This window comes from Mesoplodon bidens (genome assembly GCF_964165515.1).
Source record: "Mesoplodon bidens genome assembly, contig: HAP1_SCAFFOLD_84, whole genome shotgun sequence".
Classification (NCBI taxonomy): Eukaryota; Metazoa; Chordata; class Mammalia; order Artiodactyla; family Ziphiidae; genus Mesoplodon; species Mesoplodon bidens.
In genome coordinates, this window is record NW_027672468.1 from 87,117 (window position 1) to 101,136 (window position 14,020).

Here is a 14,020-nt window from a genome sequence, read left to right on the forward strand (position 1 = left end):
GGTATATCCAAAACAAGTCTCTATGTAGGATTGTGATATTTTTAGGACTTTTATGTCTTTAGGTTCGTCTTGGCACCAGACATAAGGCGGTTCAACATAATACGCTGGCCCTAAACAGCTCCAGATGCCAAGAATTGGCAAATCACTACTTTGGTTTCAATGGGTGGTCAAGAAGGATCATCAAGGTGAACTCTGTAGATTTTCTTTGACTAACCAGACTCCTTTCAACATTGAACTCCTAGACTTTAGAGAGAAGAATAGAACAGGGCTATGGGGAGGAGATGTGAGAGCCTTCCACATGGAAGTATGTGAGCATTGGCCTGCCACCTAGAATTAGTGATAATCTCAATGACTTGGATGGCGGTGTCCATAATTTTCGCCAGTATTTGTATGGTATATGATAAAAAATAGTTGTCCATATCTGGTCATTCATTTGCAAGTCCCAACTTGATTTTGAAGCTATTGCATACGTAAACTATTACCTGGGATTGCTGGAGTTTTGTTTTTATTTCTAACAACAGGATATTTTGAAGTCTAGCCTTTAATTCATAATCCTAAGAGCTTCAGGATCTTTCTAACCTTGAAGAAAGGGAAAATGAAGCTATTGTGACACCAATTCAGAAGCAAAGCCTGAAGTTCTTCTGTGCTTTAGAGGTGGTGTTGCCCTCCCATGAGTGCAGGAGTCCCGGAGTTGTCATGGCTGAGGAACCTTTGCATAAGTTGGAGGAAGGTCTGTTTTCCAGTATGTTTATGTGTGGGGAGGTGAGGGAGTGGGATTTCTCTTTTTTCCTTTCTTTCTGAAACTCACCTTTTCAGATACATCATCACTTTTCTAAGCCACTAAAGCCCTGGGCAGATTTTTTCTGCCTGACAATATAGGTTTTTATCTTAGGCAATACCTGACAGCACCTTAAACTTTAGAATTTTAGAACTGACCGCCTGCCAAGAAGCTTAGGAGGAAGGAAAATGAGTGAGTTTTTGTTGTTGTTATTGTTAATAATTTGTTATGTGCTAAAATATTCCTTCAAATACAGATGTCTTCTGGCCTTCAGTTATCCCAAGAAAATCATTGTCTAAAGATTGAAATAAACTCTTGTGTAAATATTCAGTCCTTTGCCTCCTATAGAAGGGCCTGAGCAGAAAAAGTTAATGTAGATCCCTAGAAAGGGGATTCCGATTGGTACTGAGTTTTTTCCTAGAATCCATGGCACTTGGGCTTAGGGTTTTAACTCAGAGGCAGAGCTGTTAGCGAATGGAGTGGAGGAGGCTCCACCATCCACCTGAGTGGGTGATGGTTGAGGAGAGGCCAGATCATCTACACTACCACCAAATCTATCTCACTGTATGAATCCAGCCCTTTACGCACAGGAGAGCAGGGTCTGTAGCAGTGCAGCCTCAGCTTGTCCATTTGAAATCTGTGAGTAGTATGAGATTTGTGCCACGTTCTTGGTTCGCATTTCCCATTGAGTGTTTTAGGAACTTCCAGAATAGATCTGAGCAGTAAAAATGTGCCATGCCAGGGTATACCTACAACAGAGACATTCACCCGTACCCCAGTGTTGTGCCTGCCCTTAATCACTAAGATAATGATCTAAGAATCACAGATGCATTTTTAGTTTTACACACATAACCTAGAAATCAGTTATGCAGACAGGCATTTTAAACTCATCTGTTTTGGTTGGATTTAGGGTCATTATCATTCCTTATGGAAAGGAAGGTAACCCAGAAGCTTGCTATTCAGAAGGCTATGACAGACGCATTCCAGAAACTGCTGATTGTGGCCTTAGGTAAGACCTTTTTGATTGTCCTTGAAGTACTTCAGTTTCAGTGAGCAAATAACGTTACTTGAAAAGTTAATTGGATGAAAATAATGGTTGTCTAAAACATTACATATTCTTTCGCTCACCAGATGCTTTCACAGCAGCAGTCTTAAATGTGTTCTCTGTGGCATTTATGAGAAAAATGACAGCAAATATTATTGTCCCCAGTGTTTAGATGTAGAGTGACTTGCCTCAGTTCATACAGAAAGTGTTTGATCCAGTTCTTCCCCAATTGCTTGCTTATCTTACAGAATAGTGCAGTGATTATAAGCCTTGGGCACCTGTGTTTGAGTCCTAACTTTGTCTCTTAGATTTTGTTGTTGTTGTTGTTGTTGCAATTTTAGGTTTTTCTAGCCAGAGACATTTGAAGGTATTTAATATCTCTAAGCTGCAATTTCTTTATCTGCAAATAGGATTAGTAATACAGCTTATCACCTAATGGAGGATATTGTAAGAGTAAATGAGATGATGAATGTAAAAAGCTTAGAACTATGCCTGAAAGATAGTAAGCAGAGAAAATATATTGACTATTATTATTATCGTTGTTTTCTTGTTGAAGAGTTTATTAGATTATGTTTTTGAAATCAGTTTAATTTCAGTTTTCATTTCTGCTATATTGGGTGAATATGATTCTTATATAATAATTGGCTACGTTTTTGTGAGCCTTGAAAGTGGTCATGCTATTGAATAGTGTTGATTGTGTTCCCTATCGAGTTATACAGCAGTGAGAATGTCACAGGCTGTGCCCAAAGGAAACTTTATGATGAGTAGATTCCCGGAACAGAATTGCTCCCCTGCTTCACAGCCCTGCAGGCTTAGAGAAAATCCGAGCTAAGTTGTCAGAGACCTTATTTGCTTGTAAGAGTTGACCCTGGATTGGTCTTGGCCTTCCAGCCTGGGCAGTCCTTCCAGTGAAGTTTGACTTCCCTGGTCATCAGGCAGAATCTCCATCAGCTGTCAACTGTGGGTAACAACCTTTAAGAACCAAACTAAATGTCTGGGTTGTTTGTCCCTAATATGCCAAGGTATTCCTTGTATGTACTCCAAACTCCTTAGACCCAAAAGCCTGGTGGCTCTAGCTTGCCTTGAGGAAAGCTGTATTGTCCAAAAGGTACATGGGGTAGTTTCTGCCAGTAGAGTGTTCAAATGCTGTCTCTCTCTGTCTCTGTCTCCAAAGCTTTGTTCATTGTATCTGGTAGAAGTTTGATCCCAAGGAGTAGGCACTTGCCTTGCTTCTAATATGAAGTATCTATTATAGTCCAGTGGTATCTCTCCAGGTTTGAACTCATTTTGACCCCCACCTAATGCCTTCCTATTTTATTCTACTGTGATTGAACATTTTTGTTTCCACAGCTTTTACTTTCTATGTCATTATTCCTTAGTTCTTATTTCTAAGATCATAAAGGTTTTTGAACCAAAGTTGATACTTCTTATATACTTTTTCACAAATAATTATGATAAAAACTGGAGTGTCAGATGAGGGAACTTCTAGGAAAATGCTCTTATTTTCTGCTTTTAGAAATCAAAAGAATGTCTAATTATTGGGTGCTACCATTGTATACAGGAAGTTTTAGAACAAGAAAACTTCTGAATTGATCCTTGTTAACTTTATTTCAGAAATTGGTAAAACAGCCGTGGCATATAGACTCTGTGAAGACGTCACAGATGCTAGAACCAAAGAGGAACTACAGGATTTAATTCAAGTATGTGGAGATACAAACTCAAGGGGTACACAGCCAGTGTAGCCATAATTCAAAACAAGCAGCAGGATTTGGAAGACTTTGGCATGTCTACTCAGCTCTGTCTTCCTTAGGAAAATGTGAACTCTGAAACTGCTTTTGAGGCAGGGAATTTCTAGGACTTTTCCAAGTTCCGAGCCTTGTCTCTGGCCCATTATTTGAAGTTTGGAGAGCAGGATTGAGGGCCATCAGTGTACGTCTACAATTGTGGACACAGGAGAAGACACAGGCCCTTTAGAACTTCCCTCAAATAGAATTGCAGGGATTTGGGAACAAAGTAACTATGGCCTTAAGTGTGATTATGCTACAGTGTTTTAAAACTATTCATGCCTTTCAAGTAAGGTATATTACCCCGATCTCAGCATCTCATATATATCTTGTGTTAAATATTTTGCCGAAGCACCTTTCTGTAAACCAATTATATGGATGCCTCGAATTAGGGATTAAGTTGTCAACGTAATTTCTAAAAGAAAACATTAATGTACTGTATATAGGATTTTTATTAAAAAGGAGCAAAAAATGTGTTTCATGTCATTGAGAGCTTAATTTGGGGCTAGTTTTCTGATTATTTAACTCACCCCAACGTTGCAAAGTTTGTTTTGAAGGGAAGAAAGTAGAGAAAGAAAAGGTGGTTATGTTCTGAAAAATGTAAAAATTTTGAAAGTTTTTCCTGTACGAAATAATTATTTTAATTCAATTTAAATCAGTCAAGGAAACTTCAAACGTATCCATGTTTGGACATTAAGAAGTCTAGCTTCCTGTGAAATGTGAGAGGAAAGGACTCCGTATTGATAGTAAAGATTTCGGAAAACTGATTATAACAACAGATCCATTCCTAAATGAGACCCATCTTGGAATCGGTTCCATTGAGAAACCATTATGTGCCAGGCACTGGAAATAAGATGAAGCTCCTTCTCTCTTGGAGTTTAGGTGTTACAGGTGTACCAGACAATTAAAAAGGACTAAAATTAAATAGATTATGAAAAGGACTGTGAAGAAAGTAAACTGGGTGCTAGTTACAGTATTTGGAGAAAACTACTTAACATGCTGACTTTAATATTCTAAGTGTCTTCTCCATGTCTGCACACAGGGTAGACCTCTGAAAAGTGACACAGTAGTTTTTTCTACATTAATGGTTCTGTTGAGACAAGGTGGGATGGTGGAAGTTTTCCCATGCTAATATAAAGGGCCATTCACTTGGTTTTAGACACTCTTTCCCAGGATGAATTGCTCACCTGCCCCAAACCCCTCCTATAGATGTTCTGGAGTCATCACTGATTCAGTGGTAACCTCTGATAACAGAGTGGTGAATTGATAATGAGACGTGAATACTGAGAGTTTGGAGGAAATGGCAACATTTTAGAATAATTGTAAGGTGTGTTCCCCTCCCGCCACCCTGACTGGTGCTCACTTTGCAGGTCAGCTACTTTTCTTGTCAGCCCTGTAGCCAAAGGGAGGAAGAATGTCTCTCAGACTTCAGCTTCGGGGAGGAAGTGTTCAGATTGCCAGAACTGGACTAGCACTTTTGAATTTCCCAGAATGCCACATCCTGTGGTTTCCTCGGGAAGCTCTGCATCCTTCCCAACTCCCCTCCACCCCTGGGCTGCTGGAGGTTGTGGCCACTGGGGTCTGCAGCCCAAATCCCGCCTCATTGTTTGGGCTCTGGGAGGGCAGGGCGGGGTTGGGAAGGGGGCCCGGAAGGAGGTAATTGTCACCTTTGCAAGGGGAAGGGTGGCTTGTGCCCTGGGGACTCTGGGAAAAAGGCTCACTCTGGTGGTGTGCATTGGATCTCCGCAGGAGCCTAATAAAGGTGGAGTAACTACAGATGTCATAAATAACGGGTGGGACATTAGGTGGGGGAGGGACACGCGGTTGCTAACGGTTGCTAACGGTGAGCCCTGGCGTTGCAGCGCTGGCATAACGGTTCAGTTCGGCTCTGAAGGACGATGTGGCTCTGGCTCCTCACTGGCCTGGGTCACTGTGCCTGGGAGCGGCCGTATGTTATGTCCTGGCTGTGCCTCTGTGTCCCTGCTGCGCCCCACGGCTCCTCCTCACATGGCAACGACTGTGGCTTCTAGTCCAGGCAGTTCAGCCTCTGGAGTGGGCCCTGGGCCCCATCCAGGTGACCCCCTACCCCCCGCGGCTCACCGAGTCTTGGTCTTCATACGCCTGACACAGCCCTCCCAAAATGCCCCATGCCCTTACACCCCTGGCAGAAGGCGGGGGCTTTAATTACTTGACGTCCTCGTCTCCAGTCCAGATGTTGGCCCCACCTCATCAGGAGTTGACTGAGACTGAGGCTCCATACCCGGACATGAGTTCCGTTGGAGAGCTCCCTACAGGGCCAGATCAGTTTGCTGTTCCATATCAGTATCTGAATAACGAGCAAATCCAACATCAAAAGCTCCCAGAGGCAGTTCCAGTGCTAGAGTGGGATCAGAATCAGCCCTTGGTTCTGCCTCCTCGACACAAAAGTAAGACTAAACATATAGGTCTAGATCAGGCTGAAGGTCACTAATCATTTGAAATACATGTTCCACCTCTAGGTAGTAAGAGCTCAAAACCAATGAGCTTTATTGTTTCACCCCCAAACCTGAAGAAAGATCTAGTTCAGCATCGACGGCTTGCCAAAGTTGTTGTTGGAACTATAGGCCAATTTGAAAAAAAACACTCAGGATCTAGAACAACAGTTGCAGGGTGATTATTTACATCCCAGTATGGATGCCTTTTATCCTGAGGAGAGCATACCTAGGGATTTTCTGGGGAGCCCAGATGAACCTCCAGAGTCCCCTGAGGAAGCTGAAATGTCTGCATCCCAGCAGGAGGCCCAAACTCGTCATCCGGAGCTCACTGAGGAGGCTGAATCTTTACCTCATCAAGAGGCCCCTGCTCAGCATCCACAGACCCCTGAGGACGTTGAATCTTTTTCACCCCAGGCAGAGGCCCAGGCTCAGCATGCAGAGCCCACTGAAGAGGTAGAACCACCTCCACTTCCGCAGGGGGCTCCATCTCAGCCTTCAGAGGCCCCTGAGGAACTAGAAACTTCAAGGCCTCAGGAGGCCCTCACCCGGCCTTTGGAGACACTTAAGGAGGTTGTAGTTTGACCATGTGTTCATCATGGGGTAAATGAAGCTCAGCAGTCACACTTGTACAATGTCACTGTTAAATCTCTGGCTCTGGCACTTCCCATAAATCCACAGGTCACTAAAGAGGTTGAACGTTCTCCCGTCCAGCAGAAGCCCCCATCTCGGCCTCCAGAGCTCCTTACGGAAGTTGTAGCTCAGTCTCCATTGTATCCCGAGGTGACAGATCCAGCACAGAGCAGGACCATGCTGAGCATCCAACATCAGCCAGTATCAAGAGCAGTGGTTCTCACCCAGGGTGATTGTGCACCCAGGTGACATTTGGTAGTGTCTGGAGACAGTTTTGCTTGTCAGAACTGTATATGCTACTGGCATCTAGTGGACAGAGACCAGAGATGCTACTAAACATCCAACAGTGTACAGGAGAGCCTCCCACAGCAAAGAGTTATCCAGCCCAAAGTGTCAATAGTGCTGCCTAGCTAGAGAAATAAAGATCACTTAACACAAGTATTTAATGAGCATTTAGTATTTTGTATCTAATGCAGCACATATATAATCATGAAAGTATAAATCATAATATCTCCCACAGTGAGATTTCTTTAGTGTATGGAGGGAGTAGTGATGTTATGTTTCATCATATATAAATTAGAATTATTGCCAAAGGATAAATGTTCTGAAAGAATATCTATTTTTCTAATTCTTTTGCTCGTGTCTTTTTTTGTAGAAATCTTGGTTGCAATTTACTCCCAGAACTGAGCTTTGGAACGTTTCAGGCCTGGCATGGAATGCAGTTTTTACACAAGTTGTAAGTGAAATAGAAGATGAATACATGTAAACAACTGTGTGTAAAAACAATCATGCAGTTATTGGTTAGCTGGGTGTAAGTAAGCCCAGTATGAATTCTGGAAAGTATGTCTTGAGAGCCATTTATTTATTTTTTCAAATGAGGCAACTAAGGTACAAAGAGGCCAAGAGACTTGTTTAACTCATATATATGAAAGGCTCTGCTTTCCATAGTACTGATCTTTGGCATGGTCAATTAAAGGCACCAAACAAAAACACTCAGATTAGCATTGTCATGGAATCCCAGGGATGCCTCTCCATTATGCGAGTGGTCCAGGGACTTCCACTTTTGAATTTCACTTTGATTCCTTTTCATGTGCAAAGTTCCTAACTGCTTAAAATGTATGCAACACAGAGCTGCAGAGAACTAAGTTTAGCAGGGTGTGGTTCAGTGGGTGTGGGTGCTTCCCCAACCATCATTAGCTCTTTTAAATGGTAAAGCAGAAAGAATTCCTGAACACCCACCACAGGGCTCTCCCCAGCCTCCCAGAACATTATTTTTCAAAAAAGCATATATTGCTGAAGTGAATTATCTGTGGCCAATAGGAACCTTTGAGGTATGGAAAAAGACGTTGTTTGTGTTCAGCTGTAGTGTGAAAAATATAAAGAAAAGACTTTGCTGTGGCCTAATTCAATATGTTTTCTTTGCTGACTACTCTTCAATAAGAAGTGTGGGTTTTACACCCCTTCAGCTCAAAACTTCTCTGATTTCTCATGGCACAAGGAAATTGTAGTGGGTACGTTCAATGGCCCGAAGGCGATTTTAGACTCAAGGTAAAGAGCTCTTCTACACCTGGCTTTGGAAAAGACTCTCTTACCTGTCTTGTGGTTCAGAAATCCTGTTTCACACAGTTCCCATATTTTGGGTTAATGAAGGTGTTGAGGCTGTGTCTGGAGCTGGATTAACAATTCCTGCAGATGCCTATCTTTAGCGGCCTCCTTGCTTTCCCTTGTTAGTTTGCTGACGCCTACCTTGGGGAGAGAGCACCAAGGGTCGGTTTTTCTTTTGTTAGCACACCGGAGAGCAGGCTCGTGAGGTCCCTTCACCAGGAGGTTTTAGTAGCGTCAGTACAACGTCTGAAACTCACCACTTTTCCTAAACATCCTAGAACACCAAGAGTTCCTTATAAGAATCAGAGTTTCACTATAGTTATGTAGGTAACACAGGAAAATACATTGTGGAAATAAATAAATAAATCACTGAGTGCCATGCCCACTGTCTGTGAACACTGTACTAAGTGCTGGGGATACAAAGACGCATAGGCAGGGACTTTGTCCCCAAGAAGCTTTCATACTGGAAGGAGAAATATGGATGTCGATGGGGAAACATATATGAGAGCCATTCTAGCATCTATGCAGCAGGGTAACAAGGAGAGGGAGGGGGGTGATGAAGTAGAAAATGGGTGGTAGGTTAGAAAAGATTTGTAATGGAAGAGGCACCAACTTGTTCCTTTGGAATTTGTGCTCCTCTTAAATGACAGAAAAAGGTAGTGAAAGAATCAGAACTATCTGGTGTTGTAAATAAATTAGTACTGTACTCCGAAAACTCATTCACAGTTACTTTCAAAAGATTGTCACAGTATAGTAAGTCTTTGTTTTGGACTAAGTCTTTCTAATAGACAAAGCTAATTTGCTTCAGGAAACATTTGCCATGGTGAGATCTAAACTTTATTGCATCTCTTACCAAAGGCAAGCCACCAAGGGAAGATGCCACCCTCGAGTTAAATCATTTTACTACCTATAATGACATATTACTGGGGTGTTTATAAGTTGCCGGCATTAAATAAGTTTGGAAAAGGGCCCCAGCTGAGGTGGACTTATCATGAATTCAATGAACCTTAGGCTTCAGGGCTCCTCACTTGCATAGGTCCCTTCCAAAGTCTTGAGAGGGGTCCTAGCGATTTTTCTATTTATAACTTTGCATGTTTTTATTAGATAGGATTTCCCAAAGTAGATGAGGTTCAGGCCCCACAAAACCTTGATTCATCACCGGGTGTCAGGTAATTATAAGGCAGTAGGTTTCTTGAATGAAGCCTCTATGTTATTGAGAAATATCAGGTGAAGTAGTTAGCAGTGTGGTAGTCTATTTTAAATCCGAAATCTACCTCAAAGATGAGCCAAGAGCTTATTAATTAATAAAGTACCACTTTTTGAATGGTGGTAGTAATCATATCTCTTTCAGATAAAATCAGGAATGAAATATTCTATGGAAAACCGGCAGTGGCTGATAATCCTAAATGTTAAGTATGCTTTTTTCTCTGACTGTAAAGTGTTTCTCCTTCATTCACCTATGCACGTCCAGACTGATGGCTTATTTTTAAAAATTCTTTTAGTCACTTCATTGGATCTAACAATACAAGCTCCATGATTTTAGAAACTGAAGGACTGTACAATGTAGAAAGGCTATATATAACTTCACCAGACAGAGCACATTCACATGCTGGCTTGTCCGTGGTACATCAATATTGTACCAAAAACATAAGCACGAAGAGAGAATAAGAGGAAAATCAAAGCCTTATCCCTATTGAATTATTTACCCCATTGTTGAGAATATCAGTGTGGGAGGTGTGGCCACACTATGAAGGCAAATTGAGCTGCGGTCACAGAGCCGCCCTAATGCTCCCCCAGTCAGCTAGCATTGGTTTCCTTTACATAGCTATGTACACACAAAAGCTTACACACTTGAGGGTGTTGTCCTCCCTTTTTGCTATGTACTAGAATCCTGGCAGCTTCTCAGATTTAGAAAGGCATAAACACTAAAAGCAAAAATAACTTGGGTCTGCCCTTTGGGGTGATTCAGGGTGGCTGTTTTATTTGTAATAGTTCAAAATTTTGAGATTGTCACACCTAGCAACTACTATACTTTTCTCCTCCCAACTGCATCTTATTCTTCCCACCTGTAGTATTTTCTCCCATTCTATATGTTTATTCACTTTCTCGATAGTGTCCTTTGAAGCACAAACTTTATAGTTTTTATAAAATCCAATTCATCTATTTTTCCTTTGGTTGTTTGTGCTTCTGGTATCATATCTAAGAAACTGTTGTCTAAAGCAAGGTCATAAAGATTTACCCCTGTGTTTTCTAAGCTCTTACATTTGGATATTTGATCCATTTGGAGTTAATTTTCATATACGGTGTGAAGCTTCATTATTTTGTGTGTGGATGTACAGTTGTCCCAGCATCATTTGAAAAGACTGTTCTTTCCACATTGAATTGTTTTGGCACCCTTGTTGAAAATCAATAGACCATAAATATGAGGGTTTATTTCTATATTGTCAATTCTGTTCCATTGATTTCCATGTCTGTTCTTATTCCAGTACCACACTGTGATTGCAGTAGCTTTGAACTGAGTTTTGAAACCAGGATGTGTGAGTCCTCCCACTTTGTTCTTTACCGACATTGTTTTGGTTATTCTGTTTCCTTGAATTGCCATAGGAATTTTAGAAACAGCTTGGCAATTTCTGGAAAGAAGTCAGCTGGGATTTTGATAGGAATTGCAATGGAACCATAGGTCGATTTGGGAAGTAGTGAAATTTTAATAAGATTATCTTCCAGTCCATGAATCCAGCATGTCTTTATACTTATTTAGATCTTCTTCAATTTCTTTCAACAGTTTTGTACTTTTCAGTGTGAATCTTGCACTTACTTGGTAAAATATTCCCCTAAGTATTATATTTGTTTTGATGCTGTTCCACATGGAATTGTTTTCTAAATTCCATTTTTCGATTACTCATTGCTGGTGTGTAGAAATAATATTGATCTTATATCCTACAACCTTGCTGAACTCATTTATTAATGCTAACAGTTATTTTCCTAGATGCCCAGGAATATGTCTTGTGGTCTTCCAGTTTCCCAGGAATACATTGGAATATTGCAAAGTGTCTGTGGACATCTCATTCCTCAGCTTTTCTTTTAAAGCTTTGCGGTTGGGTGGTTTTTTGCCCCAAACTGTTATCCATTGCCTCATGCCACCGCCATGTTAAAATATTTGCTTGAAAATGTTTTCCAGAAATGCCACCTGAGCAGAGGCTTTTCTCACTAGACAGCCCTCAGTCAGGTCAAAGGCAAGCCTTTCAAGTGAGGTCTTCCAGGGGACCACCAGACATGTAAAACAATGAGAGTTCTTTGGGAATGAGGCTTTGAAGGACCTCCCAGTCCATGCTGCTCATTCTGGTACCAGGGATGTGGGCTGTTTTTCAAGGCTACCACTGGCATGGAGACCAAAGGTCGAGGGCAAGTTAAACCAACACAGATCTCATTGTTCTTACAGAAATTAATTTGTTTTCCTTGAATAAATTGCTCCCCCATTTACTGCCAGCATGTTGGTTAAGTTTCCAGAGTTCAGAAGAAGTTGATTCTGACCATTTTTGCCAGTTTTGTTGTTGTTGTTATTGTTGCTTCTATGCAGGGATGAATTTTCAGATGTCCTTCCTCCATCATTTTTACTGATTTTCCTGCAATTAAAGAAAAATCTATAAAGTCTCAATGGCCATAGGCTAATTAAATATTTATCATGAGAGATGATTAAGGAAAAACTAAATAAAAAGAGAAATAAATAAATAAATAAATAAAAAGAGAAAATATAATTCTCATAGAGGCTTTCCCAGATGGGTAGATGAAGTTTGAAAAGGTATTTCTATATTTAGTGCTGTCAAAATTAAGGTTAAAGTAACAGATGTTTCAAAAAAAAAAACCACCCTTTTTTTTCATTCAGGTTAAACGCAGGCTTTAGAGTCAGAACTGAGTTCAAATTCCAGCTCTGCTTCTTACGAGCTTGATGACTTAAGACAAGTTATGTAACTTCTCTGTGCCTCAGTTTCCTCATTTGTACAATTGTGTAATATATATATCACATAAGGTTACTGTGAGGATGAAATGTTAAATGCTGATCACATATGCATGGCAACCCCAAAGATATTAGTTTTGATAATTATCTTTATAATATTCTGCAAAAGTACACTAATAATTCTTGAGTAGAGTTAACCTAAAGTCAGATATTCTCTTCTTTCTTCCTGTTTCTTTTCTGTTTTTTTTCCCCCTTATTTGTTTTAAAGAACTAAGGGGAAAAAAAAGAAAGAAAGAAAGAACTATGAAGAAAATCTATTCCAACATTTTGGAATAAAATTTTGTTCCCCAAAATTAATTTGTTTATTTTATTGATATATAAATAAAATGTTATTTATTTATTCAGCAAACATTTATTAAATGCCTAGTAAATCTTAGGCACTATGTCAGGCACACGAATAATAATGACAATAAAGTGTGGTCTCTGCTCTCAAGTTGCTGACAATCTAGGAGAGTGACAAGTAAACAGTTGATTACATACACAGTAACAAAGGCTATGGCACAAGAATACACACGGGACTATGTGATGGGAGTATGGCTTTCACCAGTTCCTCTTGGATTTCTCTCTTCTTTGGCTCCAGAACCAAGGAATTAGCCTTATTTTTGTCTTTAGCTGGGTAGTTTAAATCATGAAATTTTTCAAACTTGGTAGAGATGAAAGAAAAACACCTTGAATTATGGAAGACACTAGAAATAGTACCTTTTTACAGAGCAAGGGCTTCCTACCAGCATAGTCACTTCGAGGGTTTTTAACGTGAAAAGTACTTTGGCATATTTTTTCTTTGCTAGCCACTTTTTTTCTATTTTATTCTTTGTTTGTTTGTTTCTCTTCTCCACTTTATCATCTAGAGACCTGGGTAGCTCCCAGTGAAAGAGTGTTTTACAGATTCTAAGGCTGATATATAGGTAAAGACAGAAAATGATTTTTTTAACCTTCAAGTTCCATACCAAAAAAAATGAATATAAACTTTCATGGAAGTAATTGAAAATGCAGATAATTTTAATTCTATTCCATTTTTCAGAATTCTCAATCGTAATCCTTTGCCAACAGTTGAAGATTCTTGTCTTTTTAAAGTGCCAGCATTAAACTATTTGTAAGTATTGTAACAGTTTCATGGCTCATGAGATAATTTCTGCTCCTTTTTACTTTCGTCAAAAATTGAGTACTTTGGCTAAACAGTCATAATTTAGATTTTAACTGGGTTATTGAAAATAAGAGTTATTGGCAAAGAAAAGGATTAAGAAAGAATATATATGGGTAAGAGAGCCAGCAGAGGATGAGAACAGTGTTGAAGAACACATATAGATATGGAACATGAAGATGCATATAGGAATAGTATTTATCCAAGAAAGCAAAAAGGAATAAGGGGTACATTATTTTTTTTAAAAAAAGAGTGATCAAAAGAGGTAGATGCAATTGAAAATGAGGAGTGAGGATAATAGAAAATGATTGTACTGTTCAGCACCAAGGTCATTAATTTGATGATGCAAATTTAAATTTCTTCAAAATGAGCTCTTTGGAATTATCAACTATGGCAAGTAAGAAGCCAAAGTGGAAGTAATCACATGTTAAGTATCTTCTTCAGTTTAGAAATTTTGTCTTTGGGTTTTATATCATGCATGTTTGGGCTTCTCCTTCAGAGACATGGGAACAGCACAAGTGTCACTTACAGCAATTGAAAGCCTCCTC

The 14,020-nt window shown here is 40.0% G+C and overlaps 2 long non-coding RNA genes across 2 annotated transcripts; both read left to right on the plus strand.

Annotated features, from left to right (window-relative positions):
• Nucleotides 1–525: 525 nt before the first annotated feature.
• LOC308610170 lies at nt 526–5,017 on the plus strand. Its single transcript, XR_014014443.1, has 4 exons — nt 526–730; nt 1,689–1,787; nt 3,438–3,523; nt 4,978–5,017. It is a non-coding gene; the product is annotated as an uncharacterized lncRNA (long non-coding RNA).
• A 962-nt stretch (nt 5,018–5,979) lies between these two features.
• Nucleotides 5,980–13,694, plus strand: LOC308610148. The gene is made up of 3 exons (XR_014014433.1): nt 5,980–6,033; nt 7,367–7,447; nt 13,353–13,694. It is a non-coding gene; the product is annotated as an uncharacterized lncRNA (long non-coding RNA).
• The last annotated feature ends 326 nt before the right edge of the window (nt 13,695–14,020 follow it).